The sequence below is a fragment of the Musca autumnalis genome, unplaced genomic scaffold (genome assembly GCF_047663935.1).
Source record: "Musca autumnalis isolate F117 unplaced genomic scaffold, ASM4766393v1 scaffold_3, whole genome shotgun sequence".
Classification (NCBI taxonomy): Eukaryota; Metazoa; Arthropoda; class Insecta; order Diptera; family Muscidae; genus Musca; species Musca autumnalis.
In genome coordinates, this window is record NW_027411866.1 from 47,837,640 (window position 1) to 47,863,020 (window position 25,381).

Below are 25,381 nucleotides of genomic sequence, written 5' to 3' on the forward strand. Positions count from 1 at the left end.
ACCGATAAGATAATAAGACATATTAAATTTGAAGGAAGGATATTCGATCCAAATTGAACGGGTTGTAGCAAAATCGGGAAAAGATATATATGGGGGCTATATAACATCTGAACCAATATATGTATCTCAGAAGGTTGCAGGGATGGGCAGAATGTTTTTACACATTTCGCTTCGGAAGAGATGTCCAATTAACGGAAATCAAGAGCCAAGCAATAATAATAATAAGAATTTACATTTTTTTTAATCAAATTTAAATTTTTAATTCTTGATAACGGTACCTTGCCCATGTCCAGTTGATGTCAACTTATTGTACTAAAATGTTATTTTTATAGCCCACCCATCAAATCCCCATCCAAAACTTTTAATATTATCAACAAAATTTTCAGAAATAATTATTTTTTTTCATCTAATTTTCATATGATTATCGCTTTAGATTACCTGGGAAATATTTTTCATATTTAAAGAGCTATATCTTCGTTATGGATGCACATATTGACAAAATACTTTCAGATTCGTCGTATCTGATGTGTTTACTGTAAGAATGAAACTTAAACATACATATGTATATAAAAGTTAACATCACATTTTTCGATTTTTGTTCACTGTGGCAACACTGTGTGACATGCCAATCACTTGTACCCATGCTTGAATAGCATCATTGGCATCGAACATTTTGCTGAAAATAAATACATAAATAAATTATTAAATAAATATTTTTATCCGTCGGAATGCAGTCACCCTCTCTCTCTCTCTTTCATACATACACTTTTTTCTGTGATCGATTGAATATACAAATAAAAGTTCAGGTGAACTAAACAAACATCCAGCATTGGGAAATTCGAAACAATTCACAATATCGTCCTTTATGTTGTCTTTAAGATCCTGCAATAATTATTTGTTTCTTTTTGTTCCATAAAAAACGCAAATGTCAAAACAATCAAACGAACGAACGATCGTCAAATACAGACGACAGTAATTGAAAACAATAATTCTCATATTACAACATTGACAACAATTGCTGTTGTTGTTGGTCATGAACCATGTTCTAGCATGGGATCAAGGAAGCGATATGGTCGTTTAAATGCATTTAAATGGTATTATTGGCAAACAGCATTAGCTGAGATTATCCGAAGGTAGAAGGCGATTATTAGCACCAAAACCCAATTACAATGCCCACCGTACACAAACGTACCGAAATGTGATTCGCTGATCAATGGAGGAAACTGCTGCTTAAACCTATTGGGAAAATTGCAAACAAAAACTAACAGCATCAAGTGAGAAGAACACCACCTCAGCAGCATAAAGGACATGGAAATATCGCACATTGTTGCGGTATTTTCCATATCTCTGGTGCTCACATGTGTTTGCCAGTCATACTCCGGGCTATGTCTGATACCGTGTGCAGTATCAACACCAAATGTTCGCAACTGAGTTTGGTGTTTTGTGTAAAAACCCAAATAACTAACGTATTTGCCCATGCCCAAGGTATGCATTGCCGTGAGCCGTGAAATGGGCACAAGGACCGACAGACAGGCAGGAAAGTAAAAAGCTGAACGGTCGGCACACACAATATAGCGTTGATGTACAGCATAGCTGATTGAGTGAGGTCTGAGGTGTAAAAGTGAAAGAAAGGAAATGTTGTGTTTGTTGTTGTTGCATATTTTTTTGCTATTTATTGGCAAAAATTGTGACAAAGTGGAAATAATTCCCTTTGTTTCAAGTAGACATGTTTAACTCGCTGGTTGATGTATATCCCTCTTTGTGCTTGGTGTGTTGTTGTTTTGTTTCGTTCCATTCTGTATACAATTTCGTTAAACGATGCTGCAACATTGGCTTAGTTATCTTGCCTTGGATTGGATTTCATTCTGATCTCTGTGTACAGACTTTGTTGTTGTTTCTTTCTGTTGTTACCATTCCCCTTGCTTAGAGGTGTGTAAATACCTTTTAAATACAAATTTCATTATTTTAATTCGGCTTTGGGTTAAATTGTTTTTCTTGGCGATTTCTTTGCAGACTTTGAAATACGTTTTTCTTTGCTGTAGAGATTTTCCCCTACTTAAACCATTATTTTGTCAATTTTAAGTTGTTTTTACAACAAATCTGGTTTTAACATAATTTTTCGCACCTCGAACCAGAATTGAACGATTGATCTGGGCTAAAATTAAATTCAATTATATGTATGTATGTATCTCGGTGTGTAATGTTACCCAAAGATTAGGCAAGGTGTTGTTCATTACAAAGAGAACGAGAGAATTGGGTTTGTAAAGCATTTTCCCAGAATTCTGATGTTACCGTTTTAATGAATGAACGGCTAAGCAAGTGTTTTAAGTTGGTAAAGGTTTTAAGACGGCAGGAAGAAGCATACAAATAAATTGAGGTACATGGATTATTTTCAACTAAATTTCAGTAAGATATAATTTTATGTGAATGATTTTAGACTTTCGCTTTAATCTAAATTGTAAAAATATGTCTGAAACCAAGGTCTGGTAAGATCACTCACACTGGAGGTGAATTCAGGACTTAGTTTACTCTTGCTGTTAAGAGTTTGTTGCTAGGAACCGAATTTCTCGAAATCAGGTTTAGACCAATATCCGTTACATTTACCAAATTTCATGAAAATTTGACAGACAAAGAGTGTTATGTGCATTAAATTCATGAACTCGGACGAAAATTTATTCGGGATCTACATCCAAATCTGAATCTATTCGTACGTTGGGTAAAAATGATCTTCCATAATTTTCATCCGAAATCCGGAAAGACTGATTCCATAAGATCCTCAAGGCGAACTATAGGGGTATCACTTTTCCTTTTGCATGATATATACAACTGCACAAAGCCATAATAATACCCCTTGCCATGTCTCTATGCTTGCCAATGAAAATGGGTGATATCGGTCCATATTTGAATTGGTTATTTGAAAATGAAATGACTAAAATTTTGCATTGCAATGTGGAGCCAAAAAGCTTCTTGTCTCCATATAATGGTTCCGTGATTGGAATTTGGTATTTCCTAGCAGAAAATTTTCGATATAACTCCACGTTTTTGTGCAGGATCCAACTAAAAGCTCCTGCATGTTTGTTGTTGTGGTAACAAGGCACATACGAGGGGAACTAGAAAACTTTCTGGCCTAGGCAACACACAGTGCCGCCAGACGTCATTTGACATTTTTTTTTTGGAAAGTTTGCAGTTTTTTGTCTAAGCGTACTCAGGACAGTTTGACATACGACCATGTGCTAAGTTGTTTACAGTGACTTGAAATCACTTTGCAAAAATAATGAAATTTACTTGCGAACATTTTCGTCCGATAATTTTTCACAACTTTCGACGTGGATAATCGCGACAAGAGTGCATCGATCAAATTAAATCTTTGTATGTCGATAAAGGGCCATCCTATTGTACTATGAAAAGTTTAATGAATTCAATTGTGGCCGATACTCGTAAAAAACGAAGTTATTGACGTTCGTCCAAAAACGGCCGTTGTGCCAGAAAAAAAATAAAGCCGTGTGTGAACGGATAATGCAAGATCGCCATGATATATAGCGTGAGATAGAGGCATCCTTGGGCATTTGTGGATTGGTGCAAAGAAATTGTAAATAAAAACAATGGCTGTGCTTCAACAACCTGAAATCGACCGTTTGGGTCTTCGAAACCGATCCAAATCCAACGAAAGTTGTTCATGTAAGTAGCACTTCGAAAGAAATCGTCGCCTGTTTCTTCAGAAAAACTGGCCATGTGAGTACTATACGTCTTGAGAAATGTAGGACCGTTAATTCTGAGTGTTACACTACAATTTATTTGCCTGAAATCTCATGAGAAATTCGAAAAACGAACAAGAGGAGACGAATCTTTCTGCAACATGACAACACGAGCTCTCACACATCGATTCAAACCAGCGCCTGTTTGACCGGACAAAACGAGGAATTGATGGGTCATGCGCCGTACAGCCCTGACTGGGGATCCAATGACTTCTTTTGATTCCAGCTCGTCAAGAAAAAATGCGTGGTCAACGATTTTCGTCGCCAGAAGATGCTGTGGTTTTTGAACTCTTTTCAAAAATCACGTTTTGGAGGTGTCTTAACCAGGCCACTGTAAACCACCCAACACATGGTCGTATGTCAAACTGCCCTGAGTACGCATAGGCTAAAAACTGTAAAAAAAAATGTAAAATGACGCGTGGCGACACTGCGTGTTGCCTAGACCAGATAGTTTTCTAGTGCCCATCGTATGTTCGGTTGTATATCTTTTATAGTTATTTGGTTCCTGTTTCTCTGTGCCCAGATTTCAAAATTTTGCAACCTGGCTGCATCCATAAAAAATCACGAGACATGTGAGTCTGTTTAGTGTTGCGCGGTCCCAATCTACATGTAGGGAATTTGTTGATTATCGTACGAAATGAGGCGACTGCATCGTCCACATCTTAACTGAGGAAAAATCACTCGTGTTTGCCTTGACAGCTGGCGTTTTTTTACTGCAATGGATTGGGAGTGGTCTCCGAGTACAGCATTCACAGTGTGCCTTTGTATCACGCAACTACATCAGTATGAATGCTTAACCAGGCCTGATAGGCTCGTTGATCTAGAGGTTCTTGTTTGTACCTTTGGACCTCTCTCTTCAGATCATGAAGATCTCTCCTGGCTTACGTGGGCTGACTACTAGATTGTTGCAGGGATGCTCATGGCGTTAACACCCAAGAAAGTACTATTTCACCTTATCGAATACCTTTGATAGGTCTAGAGCCACCACAACTGTTCGGTCGCACGACCTTTTCTGCTTCAGTCTTTGATTGTGTTGCTGGGAATCTGCTTCTCATCATGGTCAGCAATAGTACCTCTAAAATCCTCACACTGCTAACTTTCCAGGGGCCCAACGCTTTGGATGATTTTCAGAAGTAATTTCTCTAACTCTTGAGTCTTTATGGTTCGTACAACTAACCTCATCTTGGTCATTTGCTATTCTGATCGCCTCTGCTGGGAAATTTGGTATAATTTCTGGTATTCGACTAGCACGGCAGCAGCTGTGTTGATGTCCCAGAAAATTCTTTCAACTACCGGAAAATTTGAGAGAATAGGTGGCCCTATAAAACGGCGATTGGCAAATCTCTGAATCAGCTTTCCCATGGTTCAGAAAAGTACGGCGGTCAGTGATGAAGTCTGTTAACGGAGAGCCAAGGTAAGTGACGGGTTGTCAGGACACATAATTTGTTAGACCGGCTGCCACAGACTGGTGTATAAGGAGCGTTGTATCCATCGCAACGTTGCAAGCTACAGGTGATGGTGAGTTTTGTTTTCTTGATCGCCGCGACCATGGCCGAAATGCACATATTTCCTATATCCATATCCATTACATCTCACCGATTTTGACATGTGATGGATGCGGACCTGGAAAACAGAATAGATCCATACCACGGGGTACTTTCCTAGCCCGACACGGACCAAAAGAGCTCGTAGCAAGCATTATATATTGCCGCTCCGATGGTGAAAAAAATATACGAACACAAACAAATTAGTCCGGTCAAAATAGACATGCGTATTAGGGGGAAATAGCAAAAATTCTCACAAAGCTAAATTTTGGTGGAGAGCTAGGGTTGAGGCAATGTCCTAATGTCTATTTTGATCGGACTAAATATGTAATTGATGAGGTGAAAGCCACTGGTCGAAGAATCCTCCGAGTCAATTCCTTTCAGCCCGGATCTTATATTTTATATATCCTCAGCCACAGAGATCGTAGTAGGCGTGGTGAAATATATGTATATGCGAACGGCCCCTGGTCGAAGAGTCCTCAGAGTCAATTCAGGTACCTCGCACACAAAATTCGGAAAAAGTGACGTTTAAGAGCTTTTCTGGGATCGTTGAGAAAAGTTTTTTCAGCAGGTTGTTCTTGCTGCTCCCTCTTTCAAGGACAACTGCATCATTCAGAGATAATGACCTAAAAGCTCCAACTAAAATTGCAAATCTTCGGTAACTCTCGAACGATTCAAACCAAATTTTGCACTTCGTAATATTTTGCCCAAAAAATGGGTGCCTCCGTGGTACAATGGTATGCACACCCGCCTTGCACGCAGAAGGTCGTGGGTCCGATTCCTCGGCTAGGCAATATCAAATTTGCAACGGTGGCAAAATACCCCTCAGTAGTGTTGGCGCAATTTAAGGACTCGCCTGGTTGTGTATGGGGCCCGGCCCTAGTTATGACGGTACAGTTTTTATACCCACAGCAATTATGCTGTCGAGGGTATATACACTCTCATACGGGCAAAATGTGCCTCATCGAAAAAATGGTTTTAGACCCCAAGTATGTTTGGACGAAATCCGTTTCAGACAATTTGGAGTCGATTTAGCAATGTCCGTCCGTTTGTCTGTCTGGCTGGTGCACACGATAACTCTCGTACGGATGAACCGATTTATTCCAAAATTTGGACTTCGTAATATTTTGTACAAACTTAGTTTAAGTTGGAAGATGGGCCATATCGGTCCACTCCTTCAGGTACCTCCCCCACAAAATTTTGAAAATGTTCGAAAAAATTGTGCGAACTATAACTCTTAAAGGTAGTAACCGATGTGGTGTAAACTTTACACGACGTGAAATTTCTACCAGACATAGGTGAGGTTTCAATATGGATTCTATCGCTCCACTCATTCGGGTACCCCCCCACAAAATCGGAAAAGTTCCGTTTAGGACCTGTATTTGTTGCCCTCATTACGGCAGTACAAGTTTTAGCAGGGGCAAGTCCACGCTTCTACCATAACTCTCGCACGCATCTGCAGATTGGGCCCAAAATTTGGCCATTGGAATTTTTTGTCCTAACTTAGTTTAAGTTCGAAGATGAGCCATATCGGTCCACAAAAGTTCAAACGTTTTCACTAAAATGGTGCACACGATAACTCTCGAAGGTAGTAACCGATTTGGTCCATACTTGGCACATCGTTATGTTTATCCGTGACATAGATCAGGTTCAAAAATCGGCTATATATATCAACTCCTTCGGGTACCTCTTTCACAAAATTAAGGCCTGCTATCGAATCACTTTGATCTTTGTTGTAAAAACTTTTATTAGCTGCCATTACGACGGTTCAAGTTTTTTCAGGTCAAGTCTATACTTCCTGAGAAAATGGCCTGAAAGCTGCAAAAACGCTCGATATTATGTTTTTCGTGGGCAAGTCCATGCTTTCAAACCAACTGAAAGGAGTGGTGGGCACAATATCTATCAAAAGATATGACTCCCAAAATATAATCCACTTCCAAAATGGAATATGTCGGTCCTTTCCTTCAAGTACATCCTCTGCAACACATTTGAGCTTCAAACCAAATATATTTTTGTCGGCAAATTCCAAAAAAAGGCCACAAAATCCGTAATCTAGATTCGATATTGTCAATAGATGGACGTTTCAATTTACACCGGCTAAGGGTATATCTCTGTCGGCAAAGCCGACTGATACTTTTTTACTTGTTAGGCAAGTCCATATTCCTGAGAAATTGGTCCAAAAACTCAAAAAAACCCCGGAGACATCAGAAGTATAGTGGTTGCTTCATTTTTTTAGGTCCGAGGCTGAGGGTATATCTCTGTCGGCACTGCTGACTGATACTTTCTTATTTGTTTAAACTCATTATCCCACTATATAATTGTTCCACAAACATCCCAGACGGACAAGGGAGATTTCTCTCATATCAATGAGTGCACCACGATTCATATTAGCTCAATGATATGGGACCTACTGTCTATCGCCGAGTCCGAACGGCGTGTCTTAAGACACCACTTGTAGAGAAGTTTTACATGGATGAAATACTCAGGAAATGTCGCCAACATTAATGAAGGTTGTTTTGCCACCGTTGAACCCACAACTTTCTACGAGCAGGTGGGTGTGCATACCATTGCACCACGGTGGCACCATTATCCCACCAAAAAATTCTAAAATTTGATATTAGGTCTTCGTTAGAGGTATAGAACATTCACAAAGGTAATGGTCGGTACAAGACTTCATTTTGATATAGCCCCCATAGAACGGTTCCTTCCGATTTGAATTGAAGATGTTTGGTACTTTGTCTTATTTGGGGATATAAAACATTCCTGCAGATTACTGCCAGTATAGGTACACGTTTTCTTAAAGCCCCCATAGAACGGTACCTGCCGATTTTGAAGGTTTTAAACGTATTGTTACACCTAAAGGACTAGCATTTAGTATTCAGTCTTCGTTGGAGTTACAAAACTTTCCGTCAGAAATTTGTCGGTACGAGTACATCTTTAGATATAGCCCCTAAATAACGGTTTCCCCCGAAATGGCTGAAATATTCAATATAACTTATGGTGGATGGTATGAAAAGATCGCCGTTTTACGTGTTCAAATTACCGATCTGTTCTTACCACATTAAGGTCCACCACAACTGTTATTGTTGTTTTTTTACATTTACAAGTTGAGGGCAAATCTCTGTCAGCAAAGCTGACTGATACTTGTTATACCCTCAGCATTTATGCTAACGAGGGTATATACACTTTCATACGGGCAAAATGTGCCTCATCGAAATAATGGCTTTAGACCCCAAGTATGTTTGGACCAAATGTGTTTCAGACAATTTGGAGTCGATTGAGCAATGTCCGTCCGTCTGTCTGTCTGTCTGTCTGTCTGTCTGCCTGTCTGGCTGGCTGGCTGGAGCGCACGATAACTCTCGAACGGATCAACCAATTCGATCCAAAATTTGGCTTTCGTAATATTTTGTCCAAACTTAGTTTAAGGTCGAAGATGGGCTATATCGGTCCACTCCTTCCGGTACCTCCCCCACAAAAGTTCGAAAATGTTCGAAAAATTTGTGCGCACGATAACTCTTGAAGGGAGTAACCGATTTGATCCATACTTTGCACATCGTGAAATTTCTACTAAACTTAGATGAGGTTCCAAAATTGACTCAATCGGTCCACACCTTCGGGTACCTCCCACACAAAATTTCGGATAAGTTCAGATTAGGACCTGCTCTCGAATCGCTTTGATTTTTGTTGCAACAAGTTGTATTCATAGCCCCCATACGATGGCACATGTTTCATCAGGGGCAAGTCCATACTTCCTGAGAAAATAGCCTGAAAGGTGCAAAAAAATGTTCGGAAAAATTGTGCGCACGATAACTCTTGAAGGGAGTGACCGATGTAACCCATACTTTGCACACCCTAATATATCTACCAGTAATGCGATTCTCTACCTCATTTGTAGAGTTAACGACAATTGTCGGTAAAATTAAAATGCTTATAATTTCGGTAATTACCGATGTTTTGCGGTAAGTTAGCGACGAATAAAAAACAGTCGTAAAGTTCTACCGATAGCAAGAGTGCTGTCAACTTTTATTTGAACTTTTCATTCATAATTTTGCGTTTTAAATTTACCGATTTTTGTCGGTAACTCAAAAAACTTGCTAGAGAATCGCAGTACAGATATAGGTCAGGTTCGAATATTGACTATATTTGTCTACTCCTTCGGGTACCTCCCACACAAAATTTCGGATAAGTTCACTTTAAGACCTGCTTTTGACTAACTTTGATTTCTGTTGAAGCAACATTCAATCGCTGTCTCAGTAACAACGGTAAAATTTTTTTCAGAGGCAAGTCCATACAACTTGGGAAAACAGCCCGAAAGTTGTAAAAAAATCCTATGGCACCATAGGTAGTAGTTGGAGAGCACAATAACACTCGAAGTGATAGACCGATTTGGTCCAAAATTGGGCCTTCGTCATATTTGGTACAAACTTAGTTTAACTTCTAAAATGACTCATATCGGTCCTCTCCTTAGGATACCTCCCCCACAAAAGTTCAACATTTGTGTCCAAGTGCAGTTTAGGGTCTGTTCGGAGATCCTTTATACCGATGATGTTTTTTGTGGTCCTGTTTACAGCCATATATGTTTTCCGTGGACAAGTCCATGCTTCCTGCTACACTGGTCCAACATGTGTACGATAACCCACTGAAATGGCTAGTGGACGCGATATCTATCGAAAAGATATGACTCTCAAAATAAGATCCACTTCCGTAATGCACTATGTCGGTCCATTCCCTCCTCCGCAAAACTTTTGAACTATAATCCTAATCCACATTTTTGTCGGCAAGTTCAAATATCCAAAAAGTGACACAAAATTCTGAAAAGACCCTAAATACATTCGAACTGTCCGTAGATGAAAGTTGCAATTCACATAGGCTGAGGGTATATATCTGTTGGCAAAGCTAACTGATACTTTTTTACTTGTTTTACTTATTGAATTTATCAAAGAACTTGAAACTTGTTCATATGATCCACACGTATCCTCCGAAATAGATTTCTTTCTAAAGTGAACTTGAGAAAAATGCTCTCTCATAAATGATTTGTTACCCATTTGTCACTACGGTAACAACTAAAAAACCAAGTCATATGCCTTTGCGGAGCTATCACCATTCTACTTTCCATCACTTTTCTTCAACTTTACAAATTGTTAACTATGGCTGAATTGAAAATTTCGTTCTTACATTTCTTACAATTTCATTCATTTTCTTGTTAGGCATCTTTTCTCTTCCTTTTGAACTCGTTTTGATTTCCTTATAACACAGCTAATAATACCAATGGAAATTTATTGTCTTCTTTATTTTATTTGGTGTCAGTCAGTCAGCCAGTATTGTTTGATTGTTTGTTTGTATTATTTATTTTCTTTATTTTCTCTAATAGTTTTCTTCCTTCCCCGTCTCTGTTATTGATGTTTTATTTCCATTCTCCTTCATTCATTCTTAGCAGACGGAGTTTTTTTCGATTAGTAATGGTTGTTACGTTTTTTACACCTTTGCCAACAATTGACAATTCCCTTTCGGAATGACAATTGATTGTTGAAAATGAATCGGTTATTTTGAGGATTTAACATCCGGTTTATCGATCGTCATCCAGTATTTGAATTACGTATTTCCTTTTTCTCTCGATCTTAAACTGTCATTTATTACCTTTTAGGGAGAGAACTTAGGACTGTAAAGTAATAAAAAATTACTTTATAATGTGAAACGTTAATAGTGTTACCCCAAGGGAGAAACATCCATGTGAAGAATAATCTGAAACCTTATTTACACTGGTACTTAAAACACTAGTTTTAGGAAAATATGAGATTTATCGGTTTCAAATGGAGGAATGGAATTGACTGTTAAAATCACTAAATTCCGTTTGATTTAAATGGACTACGAAATCGATGTTAGAAATAATTCAATGTATGTACCTCCTGGCATGAACTATTGGGTTTTGAGCCATCCCCCTCCTAGAAAATGTCAATATCCACACATTTTCACCATTATTATATCAGACCATTAACATTATTTCTGTTAAATCATAACCCTTTTGCCAAAACAAAAAAGGGTTTCAATATTTTCTGTGGGGGGAAATCATAAACCAATGATTCAATCATTTCCCTATAAATTTGAAGTGCTCCCAAAAGGTGTTGTGACGAAATCGAATACCACACACTGAAGAGTTGCATGGGATGGGGGTGCTATTGCTTGCAAAGCGGACCAGACGGAGGCTTGTATGAGCTAACAATATTAAGCAATATATTAAATGTCATAAATGTCACATTGTCATGACAGTTGTGAAACTAAATAAAATAAAAAAGACAACAACAACAACAAGAAGTCAGGAAAACAATATTCAAGCTCTTGTCACAAGAGTGTCCTCAATTAACGACAACTGCCAAAAAAGGCAACGGAAACTGAAGTAGAGAGCAGGTGGTTTTGTAGCGGTAGGGGTGTGCTTGAACTTTTATTTGGGCATAAAATTGCCTTAGAAGCACCAGAGTTTAATAGTTTTGTTAATAGTGAGAATTTCAACAAATGTTTTTGTAAATAAGCCCAAAACTTTGCATGCTTGTTGTCTTCCAAGAAGAAATCATACAACCACTACCACACTGCACATTACCATGACAGTAGTGTAAATGAGCCCAAAACAGGAACAGAAAAAAGTAATTAATTTTAAGGCTTTAACAATGATTTTAAGACTCGACCAGGAATTTCTTACAATGCGGCCTTTTACAAAAACAAAAATGTGTCATAAGCCTTAGAGCAGAATGCCACCAAACATCGCCCTCAAACCAATTTAGTAAAATCTCCAGGCCCACCCGAAGAAAATTTCAATGTAAACTCTGTGCATCCCGTAGAGTTATTGTCTACGGGATTCTTAGCAAACGGTCACTGCAAAGCAATAACAACAAATTCATTCATAAAATCCTCTCCCAATCTGTGTGAATGAACGAACAAACAAATGCAAATCTATGAAATATTCAGACAAATACACACACACAAGTATCTATTACACATCCTTCCCTAATACAACACAACACCTTTTTCGTCCACAACAAAACAACAAATCTTGTACTAAGTCCGACAGTCATACAAATTAAAGATTCGAAATAAATCGACATCTGATTACCAACTTAAAATAACTGTGAAGCCAACAACAGCCTTGGTTGCTGGGCATTCTATTGTTATCATTACTTGGTTCAAGCTGTGCTTGCTAAACGGAAGTAGAGGTGGAAAGAGGAAATAAAATAAGGTTAATATGTATGTTCTTTATATACTAACCTGTAGAAGGTTTTCTTGTATTGTTGAGTATGAATGGCAATTTGGGTATTAGGGAAATTTAAAGGATATCGAGGGAGGGGGAGAGAGGGAGATACAATATCTTCTACAACAAAAAATACTACAGTACAATTTTAAAATCTTTGGTACCGAAAGATTGAATTAAATCCTCAGTTGGTTATCCACCATAACTCTGTCATCCACGTGTCGCAGAGATAAAGCTTTCCAGGCTAATGAAACATTCTAATCAGATAATGACTACCGATGTACAATTCGACCAATCTTATTACGCAAGTTGTCGTGCTGCTGTGAGTCTGAGAAAATTCCGATATATGGTCGTAAACATATCTCAATCTCCTGGCGTCAGTGATTGCTAGCACTTTTTCCGCTATGCTCGCATACTATCGTGTTGGCTTGAAGAGTAACTTCCCCAAATCTTGCGCCTTCTGGGATCGTACGACCAATATCATCACGCTAATTTGATAGTCCCGTCGCATCTGGTATTCGACCAACTGGCATGTAACGAGCGGCTGCAGCTATGATGATGTCCCGGCATATTAGAACGTTCGTGGCGTTTTTTATTGGGATAACTGTTACAATGTTTTTTCGAAATAGTCTGGCTTAATTCCTCGAACGCTCTCTCAGATCTGTGGGAATGGGCTGGGCAGCTCTCTGAAGCGGTGATTGATTTTTTAGTTTCGAATTCGGGTGGTCTGTTAACGGAGACGATAATGATCTGAAACAAGGAAAATGAATGTGTGTAATTTATCACACCGGGTGCGACTATGGTGATATCAGGTGAGCTGTGACAATCTTCTCTTTTCATCCAAACAAACTAATGTCAGGCATATGGATGACTAGAATCCAGCTCAAGCGAAATCGGTCTGTACTGGAATCATGTCCTCCACCTACGCTTATTGCACGATCCTTTCTCAAAATGTGGCAACCATCGCAACGTTGCAAGCTATAAGTGACCATGAGCTTTGTTTCCCAAATCACGGAGACCATGATGTTTCCCCGACTCAAAAGGTCCACAATTTCGCTTTACTGCGGAGACCGTTGCATTTTTCTTGCCGGGACGATGCATTACCGGGGTGCAAGGTGCTGCGTTTGTTGTTGTTGTAGCAGCATAGAAAGAAGCATAGGTTTGATGCTGGGTTGGCAGTCGCTGGCCCAAACACTATGGTTTCTGGTCTTTCCGAATCCAACAACGAAGTTGGAGACACGCTCGGCAACATAACTCCTATAGTAGTAATTCTGGAGGCGGAAGTGCAACCATTCTCTATGTCCGAGTTGACCAGAGGCCGTCAACTCAACTATAACTATAATCGCAAATATAGAAGAAGGTACGTGTGCTGAAGTTAAGAATGGGTCTTTCTCTTCACTACTACATCCGTCTCTATAATAAGTCGGATCCTTCAGAGGTTTTATCTTCGATTCCAGCCATTTTATGTTTAAATCACCCAGATTTCAGTATTTCAGTCAAAGATTACAATAATTGGCCTCTTTGGGTCCTTCTACTTTAAAATTCCACATTTATTTTCTATTATTGTTTTTAAATATTTTTGGGAGGACCCCAAGAGGCCAATAAACGTGGATTTTTTAAATATTTTGGGAGGAACCCAAGAGGCCAATAAACGTGAATTTTTAAAATATTTTTGGAGGACTCAAGAGGCCAATAAACGTGGATTTTTTAAATATTTTTGGGAGGACCCCAAGAGGCCAATAAACACAGATTTTTTAAATATTTTTGGGAGGACCCCAAAAGGCTAATAAACGTGGATTTTTTTAATATTTTTGGGAGGACCCCAAAGGCTAATAAACGTGGATTTTTTAATATTTTTGGGAGGACCCCAAGAGGCCAATAAACACGGATTTTTTAAATATTTTTGGGAGGACCCCAAAAGGCTAATAAACGTGGATTTTTTTAATATTTTTGGGAGGACCCCAAGAGGCCAATAAACGTGGATTTTTTAAATATTTTGGGAGGAACCCAAGAGGCCAATAAACGTGGATTTTTTAAATATTTTGGGAGGACACCAAAAGGCCAATAAACGTGGATTTTTTAAATATTTTTGGGAGGACCCCAAAAGGCCAATAAACGTGGATTTTTTAAATATTTTTGGGAGGACCCCAAGAGGCCAATATACGTGGATTTTTTAAATATTTTTGGGAGGACCCCAAGAGGCCAATAAACGTGGATTTTTTAAATATTTTTGGGAGGACCCCAAGAGGCCAATAAACTTGGATTTTTTAAATATTTTTGGGAGGACCCCAAGAGGCCAATAAACTTGGATTTTTTAAATATTTTTGAGAGGACCCCAAGAGACCAATAAACGTGGATTTTTTAAATATTTTTGGGAGGACCCCAAGAGGCCAATAAACGTGGATTTTTTAAATATTTTTGGGAGGACCCCAAGAGGCCAATAAACGTGGATTTTTTAAATATTTTTGGGAGGACCCCAAGAGGCCAATAAACTTGGATTTTTTAAATATTTTTGGGAGGACCCCAAGAGGCCAATAAACTTGGATTTTTTAAATATTTTTGAGAGGACCCCAAGAGGCCAATAAACGTGGATTTTTTAAATATTTTTGGGAGGACCCCAAGAGGCCAATAAACGTGGATTTTTTAAATATTTTTGGGAGGACTATTTGGGACCACGTTTATTGGCCTCTTGGGGTCCTCCCAAAAATATTTAAAAAATCAACGTTTATTGTCCTCTTGGGGTCCTTCCAAAAATACTTTAAAAATCCACGTTTATTGGCCTCTTTGGTAGTTTCCTCAATGCTTAAATTTATGTACATTCAACATTTCATTGATCAAAATAGTCGGGATTTTCGCCGTACTTATGTTAGTGAGTGAGAAATGAATTGATTCAAGTTCTACATTATTAAATGTGCTGTTTGGTTTCTTCTCATCTCCAAGTCGAACAACTTTTTGAGGATCTTAAGAAAAAAACACAGGTGGATTATTTGTCTGTAGTCCTTCGGTGTTGAGTGACGAAATTTCCCAGCTTTTGAAATAAAAGTCATCTTTACATGTATGCTTGCCATTGTATATCTGTATATTTGTTTATTCGTAATTTAAAGGTGCTAGTCTTTATTATTCCGGAAAGTTAATTTTAATATAAAAAGTTATGGCTATATCAATGGTTTTGACACTTAAATTTTAGATTTTTCAAAAGTGGAGTTAATCGATGTGTGCACTGAACGACTCCTATATCTCCTGTAGGATTTAGTATATTCGCGGGGAGGAAATTTGGAGCATAGCTGATATTATTCTATCTGGAGATTCATATCACCTGTTGCTTGATCTGTATGAACGGTGTCAAACTGCAAATGGAGTTCCGTAAAGAGGTTTAGAACATCAATGGCCAATCGGTCCATGAGCCATCTTATTTCTATATAAGCGATGCGAAAATAATATTTGTTTTTATTTTAAATTTAGCCTATTTGGTCGAAGATAATTTATAGCCCTGTCCGTAAGCTGGCAGATCCATCTGCCCGGTGCGCACAACAACTCTCAAACGGATTAAGCGATTTGGTTCTCGTAATATTTTTTCCAAACTTCGATCAAGCTAGAACATGGGCATACCGCCCCAACCCTACGGCAACTCCCCCACAAAAGCTCAAAAATTTTCGATATCACTTTATCGAAAATTTTTGAACTTTTGTTGCACTAACTCTCCAAGGGAGCAGCCGATTTGGTCCACACTTTGTACATCATAATAATTCTACCAGATATAGATCAAGCAAGAATATTGACTATATTGTTTCGCTCCTTTTGGTACCTCGCAGACAAAATATCGAAAATTTACGCAAAGTGCATTTTATGGACATGTCTCAGATCGTTCTGAAACTTTTTGTAGCAGGTTTTCCTCTCGGCCTCTATTATGATGGTTTTTTTCAGAGGCAAGTCCGTACTTCCTGTGAGAATGACCCAAAAGCTCCAAAAACCATGCTGGTACCAGATTTTGATGATGTGGTAAAATGTCTTCCAAACGTACAATAATTCCCAAGAAGGTCTATGTCGTATAAATCCTTCGGGTACTTTCCTAACTAAAGTTCAACATTTTGGGTTAAGTGCAATTTAAGGTCTGTTCGAGGAATGTTATGTAATTTTTACCGAAGGTACTCCTTGTAATCCTGTTTACAGCAATATATTGCATTTATATCGGGTAACAGGTCAATACATCTCAATATTTAGGGCCACTCCATCACACATATTTAGCTGTCGGAAAAGCAGAGTCATTATATTTTACTTGCTTTACACCTACTTATCACTTTTAAAATATCGAAAAAATCATTGACTTATTTTGAAGAACAGGTAGGTAGTGCCGAAAAAACTTTTAGGTCGATCGAAGCAAAATTGGCTGAGATATGACCGTTCAAAGTAAAGAACTCGTTGTGTTTTGTGTGTCGTGGTGTAACTTAAAATGCGTTTTTCTCGAAATGGCATTTTTCAAGTCTGTGCCAACTATAATTTTTTGCCCGACCTTTGGACAAAAAATGGTTAATTCTTTCATTAAAAATTTGGACTTAGACAGTTCACAATTTTTTAAATTCTGTTTCGCCTAAAGACAATACAAAAATATATGCAGATCGGTATATTCGTTTTGGAGTTATCGTTGGCACTGCAAAACGCTTTTACAAAAAAAAGTTACGAAGGTAGTCATTTACCACAAATCTATGGAATATTTTTCAACAACATAAATTCCAAAAGTCATTAAAGATATGCTCTTTCAGATGAAAGAAAGATCTACATAAAAATATTGGTAATTTCTTGGAAAAAAAATTCATGAAAATGTTTTTGTTTGTCTGCACAACTAGGGATAGCCCCTTAATTATGTATAAATTAAAAATCCGAGTGATATGTTAAGCCCATATTCGCACCCTGTTATACCCTTTCAATATTTTGTAAAAATTTCTAGGCCTTATTTAAACAACAGTTCTCTTCAAGTTTTCTCAAAAATCTTCAGTATGAACTTTCCAAGAATTTCTTAATTTTAACAAAGGGTTCTGCATATAGGACATCAACAATTGTAGATCCTGATTTACTTAAAAGGCTTAAAGGCAATGAAAAATTATGTGTGAAATTACTGAAAGATTAAAAAATATGTTAAACAAATATAATCCTCTGAAAAATTACTTCTGTCGAGGTTTAATTTTATTTAAATATACAGTTTTTAAGGAAGCGCCTCTTTCCCTCAAGAGAAAAAGAAAAACAATTCTCAAGAAAAGAATCACAACTTAAGATTGACAAATTATACAAACCTCAAATTTTAAGTAAATTTTAATTTCCCTCCAACCCTCTAAAAATCGATTTGGGAGGTAGGATATTCAACATAACCTCATTTATTAATAACCACATATTATTTTATATTCCAAAATGCTAGTTACCCACCCAACCCTTAAATTGCCAATACCATCCATGTCCATGTGATTTGAATGATCATACGGAACCTAACTACATTCTATTTAGTGGAAAGTTAATTATCCTTGAAATTACATACATGCATCATTTTCCATTCTCTCCATCTATTCAAGGGTGATTTCCAAAACTGCAAACTCCCGGTGTTAATACAATCGTGGTACATGGATGGCCCTACAATTTAAATCTGCATCGAATTAAAATTCAATGATATACAAAATATGTACATTAACAACAACAAAAGGAGACTCCAATCCAACCAACAAAACAACCCTCTTTAGATCACAAAAACAAAAAAAAAAACCTCAACATTTATCGTTGCAAAATGTCATTGAAGTTGAGGCGTTTGACAAATAGCATGGCCAGATAATAGAGGCGTAAAAAATCAAATAGGAAGGCATCACATTAGCCGGGCAAAAACATTTGCCTTGACAAAAACCCTTCAAATTCGGCAATCCAAAAAGGATAAAAGGGATGTGTAAACAGCCGTAAGGCTAAACATCAGCTTGCCATCACTTACCCATTGATCGTTAACACAGCCGCTTGAATAGACCAATTCATGTACGTACTTCTCTTCGTTCCTCTTATGAGTTGAGTTGAGAGTACATACCTCACAATTAACCACTTTCAATTGCTGAGCTGAAATGTCCTACTAAAAATGTCAAGGTGTGTAGTTGTGTGTGTGTGTAAAAATGGTATGTGCTAGCAAGCATTTTGCTACAGCAGCCGCCATTTAGAAAAAAAGATCCGCCATAGCCATTTTGATGCATCTGCATCATCTGTAAGTGTAGACCATGTGGTTAAAAGAGTATTTAATGAGTGGCTTTTAGCACCTTTAGTTGTTTCTTAGGAACAGTGGTTTCAATGGGAATAACATGTCGTTGATCAGCAGATATAATTTTTGTTTAAGAGTTGTACAATTTATAGAGAAAGGAGTTTTTAATACACCTACATCTCCAAGAGACGCTGGTTGTCTATAAATACACCTTCTGACCTTCTATAAAGACGCCATTCTGGTTGGATATATAGATTCCCTTCAGGCGCTTCGTCTACAGAGAGGCCCTTTCTGCTAGTCTATAAAAACTCCTTTCTGTTTCTTGCTATTGTAATAATATGTACGATTTGTTCGTAAGTTCGTTTTCTGTTAACCTGCCACTGGGCATATCTTCACTTCTAGGAATGTGATTGCTTCGATGGGTTGTAGCCACAAAGCTACTGGAGTTAGTTGAGTAGGTTTGGCAGGACAGTTGAAAAGGTGCAGTTTGTCAGTGCTGGGCTTATGTTTTGCACGGTGTCCCCGATACTTGCCATATAGGAATTTAGACGGCTGGCTGCACCAACCAAAACTACTCTGGTTTTTCGTGAACCAAAGCTAATTTGGGTTATCGTGGCAGCTGATGCTCCTCAGCTCCAATAGATGGGGGATTTTCTCCGAGGACCGCACTCACACTATATCTGTTTATTGCTTTTGTAAGTGCAGCCGTGTGAATGCTATTTAAACCTGCTTGATAGGCTTGTTTATCTAGGGGTTGTCTCTTGTAAGTTTTGTCCTCTCTTTCCAGGTCCTGAAGATTCCTCCGTACATGTCTTCAGGACCGAGCAAGTACTGCAACTAGAGCAGGTCACTGTGTTGGTGTTCTGGAAAAATCTTTGTCTCCTCATGTAGATATTCCAATGAAGGGCATTCTGACAGGTTTGAATTTTTTCCATTGCGTTACACTTTTATTCGCGGACCACACTGGTGCAGCATATCTTATCACAGACAGGCCTATCGCGTTATATGTGGTCAACAAGGTTTCTTAAAGACTTTTTTCCTACATCTTAGTTTGCGCGGGTAGCTGTTGCCTATGCGGACGACGTGAACATGCTTTCGACTGTAACCCCTAGAATCTTGGGATAGTTGGTTGTCGGAATCCTGCTACCATTGAACATGGCATTTAATTCAGCGCTCACCTCTGCCGTCAGAGTGGATGTAGATTTAGTGGCGGATATTTGCGTGTTCCCCCACTAGGAAAAAAAGTGGTAAAATCAGTCAAATAAGCGATCAGCCTTTCACAAAGAACATGATGATCTGAATGCCGTCTGGAAGGAGTGGAACACAGGAAACAGTTCCGGAGATATAACCCTGATATTGTCCTGAATTCCACATACGGCTGGCGTCCACACCTATAATTGATTACTCGCCGTTTTAAACTTGGCCGGAGGGTAGTCTGGGCTTTTGATATCTATCTTTGATATATATTTCTATCACTCGTCTTGCTCATGTTGAGTCTTTGCCTAATATGTGTGATGCACTGTTGTCGTGCTGTTCTGCTTATGGAACCCATGCTTATGATCGGCAAATGGATAGCTATTTCTAACGCTGGCAAGGAATAAAGCCTCAGCGGTCTTTGTTTCTGGCGACAAAAGCGAAATCGGTCTATACATTTCACCTTTGCTGGCATTCTTCCTGACTTCCCTGCCTATTTTCCTGACTTCGGGAACGATGTGGGTGGATAGCTACATGTTGATAACTTAGGTGACATACTCAATTCCCGGCTCGTCCAGCTTTTTCAGCATTACCATGGAGATTACATTAGGGTCTAACGTTCCTAATCGAATTTGCACCATCATCCACTGTAAATTGTGTAGGTTCCTCCTCGGCAGGAAGAGATCTAATGCGACATAATACGTTTCTTTTCGCCCTATCAATCCCGGTGTGCTCAAAAAACTGTCGATCAAAATAACTTGCGCACCTCTTCGAATCAGTAAGCGTAACGTCGTCAAACGTGACTCAGGTCATATCTTCCTTCCTCCTAGGATCCGCGAGTGACTTAACCGTTGACCACAATTCACTTATTCCGGCTCCAATATTGTAACTCTTCAGAGTTCTTCCGCTCACCGTAGGAACATGTTAACTTCCAGTGCCCGGTCCCTGACTCTGGGGTAATTGTGGTTGGCACGACGAAGCTCATCACGCTTAAACGGCGTTTTCAATAGAGCATTTTGTCGGGTTAACCTTGTTATGAGGATTTACTTGACGTTTACGCAATGGAATTGACATTTGAAATCCAAACCCACTGGGTTAATACGGTTAAGTGCAAACGGGGCATTATTTGCTAATCCCGCCGCCTCTGCTGGGAAATGTGGTCTCACTTCGGGTATTCTACCTTTTGCTACCCGTACATCAGAGGTGTTGGGCAGATCTCTCAAGCAGTGGTTAGTTAACGAGGCCAAACGAGGCCAAACGAGGCCAAACGAGGCCAATTAGCTGTCCATAATTGATGAAAGTGGGGCGTTTAGAGATGACAAAATCAAGCGGTCTGCTGATAGAGACAACTGCATGGAAATGGTCTGGCCCAAGAAAAACGACGGGTTGGCAGGTGACGTCATTTGTCAGACCAGGTGACACGATGTTTATGCCTGGCGAACTGTGACACTTTCCGATAATCCTTTCATTTTTTTCGTATCTTGCAAGATGGCGCGAGGTCCTAGGAAGCACTTGAAACGTTTAGCCGCCCCAAAAGGCTTGGATGTTGCCTGTGGTGATCTTCTTGAGAAATCGTGTAAAGTATGCCTTGAACGGTGCTGAAGTAACCAAAATTGTTATGCAGCGTTTGATTAAGGTTGATCCAACCTAACCTACCCAACTGGTTTCATGGATGTCATCTACATTGAAAAGACCGGCGAAAACTTCCGTTTGATCTATGACATCAAGGGTCGTTTCACCATTCACCGCATCTCCAATGAAGAAGCTGCCTACAAATTGTGTAAGGTCCGCAAGACCCAATTGAGAGCGAAGTGTATTCCATTCCTTGTTACACACGACGGCCACACCATCCGTTATCCCGATCCTTTGATCAAGGCCACCGGCCGATTACATCAAATTCGATTCCGGCAACTTGTGCATGATCACCGGAGGTAGAAATTTGGACCGTGTCGGTACCGTTGTCAACCGTGAAAGACATCCTGGTTCCTTCGATATTGTGCACATTAAGGACACTCAAGGCCATGTTTTCGCTACCCGTTTGACCAATGTCTTCATAATTGGCAAGGCTAACAAGCCCTACATCAGCTTGCCTAAGGGCAAGGGTGTTAAATTGAGCATTGCTGAATAACTTTACAAGCGTTTGGCCGCCAAGAAGTAAACTAGTTTTAACAAGAGAAAAAACACATTGGAATGTTTTTTTAGTTTACGTTTTACACAAAAAATGAAAAAAAAAATCTGGTTGGGGCGTCCTCACTGACCGTGCAAAACTCAGAGCTATCAATCTCCTCACGCAGCACAATACGCCTCTGGTCGTTTCGGAGGAACGAATGCCGCAGCTCATGATAAACATTAAAGTCCCCCAAGACTAGATGGTTGTGACCTCCCAAAATCGCATTAACGTTGGGCCTATAACCTGGAGTACAGCTATTTATCGACGCGATTTATACTTAGGTAGTCCAACATCTGACTTATTAGAGTCAGGCTCAAGCGAAATAGGTCTGTATTGAACATATCGGTGCAATAGGAAAACTAAACTTCCAACTCCATTTCTGATGCGGTTATTCCTCAGTACATTGTCACCATTATAACGCTTTCATCTGCGGTTTTAGTTGAGCTTGGTTTCTTGCACCGCCGCGACCTACCCAGGAAAAAATCCTTGCTAAATAATGTGTTTTTATAGTACTTTTTGGTAGTCGTAACTCCTTGTAAAACCCCCTACTAACCCGTTATTTTAACAAGGGCATGTCGCACTGAATAACTAGTTATTCTATGACCACTGGAACAACTAGTTATATTATGCCCAGTGGAAGTTGACATATAAGCTATAAGCTAAAAAATATATTTTCTATTTTTAGAACAGTTGAGGTGGAATTTGTTTTCAATTTCAACCCACTTCATATTTTTATATTATTTCGGTTTTGAACACACGAACTTCTGCTTTGTAGCCGAGCACACTACACACTAGACCACACACACGAAAATTAAGGGTTATTTAAACGCTTACATGTGCCACCAATTGTTCTTTGTTTTTTTTTTAACAAAAAGTACGCAACCAGGAGTGAGCGTTGAACACACAGCCCTCTGATTTGTAGTAGGACAGACATGCTCTGTGCCACCGTACTCATAACTTAGTAAGGAGTAATATAAGGAGTTATTTTTGTTTACATTACTAATTACTAACTTATAATGGGTTACACAATGACTAACGGATCCGAATTTTTGCTGGGTAGTCGTCTATAGAGACGCCCTTCTGGTCGTGAATAAAGGCGCATTTCAGGTCATTTATAAAAACGTTCTTCTAGTCGTCTATAATGACGCCCTTCTTTCTAATCGTCTATAAAGACGCTCTTCTGGTCGTCTAAAAAGATAACCTCCGGGTCGCCGTTAAAAACTCCCTTCTGGTAGTTCAGTTGTTCGTTTGCTCCTCTAGTCAAAGTTCATCTATGCTCTAAATCATTGGGAGTATCAAAAGTAATTTTAGTTGTATAAACCTCTACTCTTAACCACTGTTCAATACGCGCCTTCCAAACATAATATTCATTCTATATCGGCATTGTATTCTCAACAAAGACAAGGATATTGTCCAGCCTCTCTTCCAACTATGTCATTGATTTTAATTCATCTATGTGGCTCGTTATTTTCCAACTTCCCCCTACAAAACTTTTCCCTAATTTGGTTCTATTCTCCGAGTGACACTATTATCTGTAACAAAATTTGTTGCGCGGAAGTGATTTTCTATTTTCAATTATTTTTCTCTTAAACGAGTTCCACAGCAAATGCTTTGAAAATTGTATAACCAAACCGAACAATTTGTTAATGATTTTCAAAAGATTTTCTAACAACATTTACCTTTTCTTTTAACAAGAATAAATTGTTTTCATTCAATTTTCTTTGCTTCTGCAACAAACCAGAATTCAAGAACATCTTGTCGTATTTCAAATGCCAGTGGTCCTTAAAATCAGTTCTCTGAAATGTCTCTTTCTTCAAAAGATTTCGAGACACATCGAAACATTCATAGATGAACAATGTTCGTTCGACTGTCTTTGATTTCGCCTGCAATTTTGCAGTCACCTATCAGACTCACACACCATTTGCCATTTTGTCTCCAGTGGCGTGATTGTTGTCCTTTTTGATTTTTTGCCTTTTGATCTGTGGATGTTGTTGTTTGGTTTTGTAAATCATCTTGACTTCTAAACAAATTCGGAAGTTGTTTTTGGTTTGGCAGTCGATTACAATGCGAATTTTTCATAAATGTGTATTTATGTATGTTGTTGGTTTGTAACCGGAAGTAAATTATTTTGCAATAATTTGACAATCAATCATTTTCTATGCATCAAAGAAAAAAATCGTGGAATTTTACTTTAAGATAGTTACAGAAAAGTAACCAAATATACCATTAAAGTCAGAGGAGACCATTTCGAAATCATGTGAGGAGATCACATTGCAATCTGGAAAAGATGGACGCATATACATAATTAAGAAATTTGTTTTAAATGGCAAAAATATTGTGAAAAAGTACAACTGAAGAAAAACTGAAATCTTTGAAAAATATCTAAAATAAAAAAGGAAAAAAAAAAAAACAAATCGTGGACCTACAAACAAGCCATACGGTTTTAAGAGGACTTAGTAAAATCGTCAATCTTTATTGGCAATAAAAACTAACGCGCTGCGGTGTCAGTCAGTGTAAATATACCCTACATCACTATGGGGAAAGGTTTTGGCTCAGAAGTTAATAACACATTGAAGTAACAGTCGTGTCCATTCCTCCTGTCTGTCTGTTTGTCTGCCTAAACTTGTCATGCTACAGGTCTTAATTTTTATCGGATCGTCACGAAAATTCGGGTGGAGATGGAAGCCTCAGAGAGGTGATGTTCAGATATCATTCAGGAGTCGATATGGTAAAATAACTTCTGTGCGTGTTCCAAACCACAATTAAGCCGAAAATTTCACCTTCCCTGAAAAACGATCCATTTTGCAATTTAATTGCAATTGCAGGAAATAGTGGATTTTATGAGTCGAAAGAAACCAAGCTCAACAATAATTGCAGCTTACAGTTTTCTGATGGTTACAACGTACTGAGGAAGGATCGCACAAGTAGTGGATGTGGGGGATTAGCTTTTCTATTGCAACAGTCTATTCAATAAAGAACCTATTTCGCTTGAGCCTGGCTCAAATGACCCGTACATGGAATGTATTGTTGCATCAGTCATGTGGTGAACTCCCGCAGGTAAAGTTGCTTAACCCATGCGTCAAGCTGGAAGGTCTTGGGGGACTTTAATGCTCATTATGAGTTGTGTTACTCGATCCTCGGCAATCACCAGAGGAGCATAGAGCTGGTTGAGCAGATTGATAGAATAATGAGGACACCCCTACCACAATTAGCGAAGAGTGTCACAGTTCACCAATTTAAACCATCGGAATGAAAAGG

At 38.8% G+C, this 25,381-nt stretch overlaps 1 protein-coding gene and 1 pseudogene across 1 annotated transcript in view; both read left to right on the forward strand.

Moving 5' to 3' along the window:
* Window positions 1–25,381, forward strand: part of vnd (ventral nervous system defective) — a 74,363-nt gene that overhangs the window by 12,509 nt on the left and 36,473 nt on the right. The window lies entirely within an intron of this gene.
* On the forward strand, window positions 21,436–22,111 carry LOC141397936 (small ribosomal subunit protein eS4-like; annotated as a pseudogene).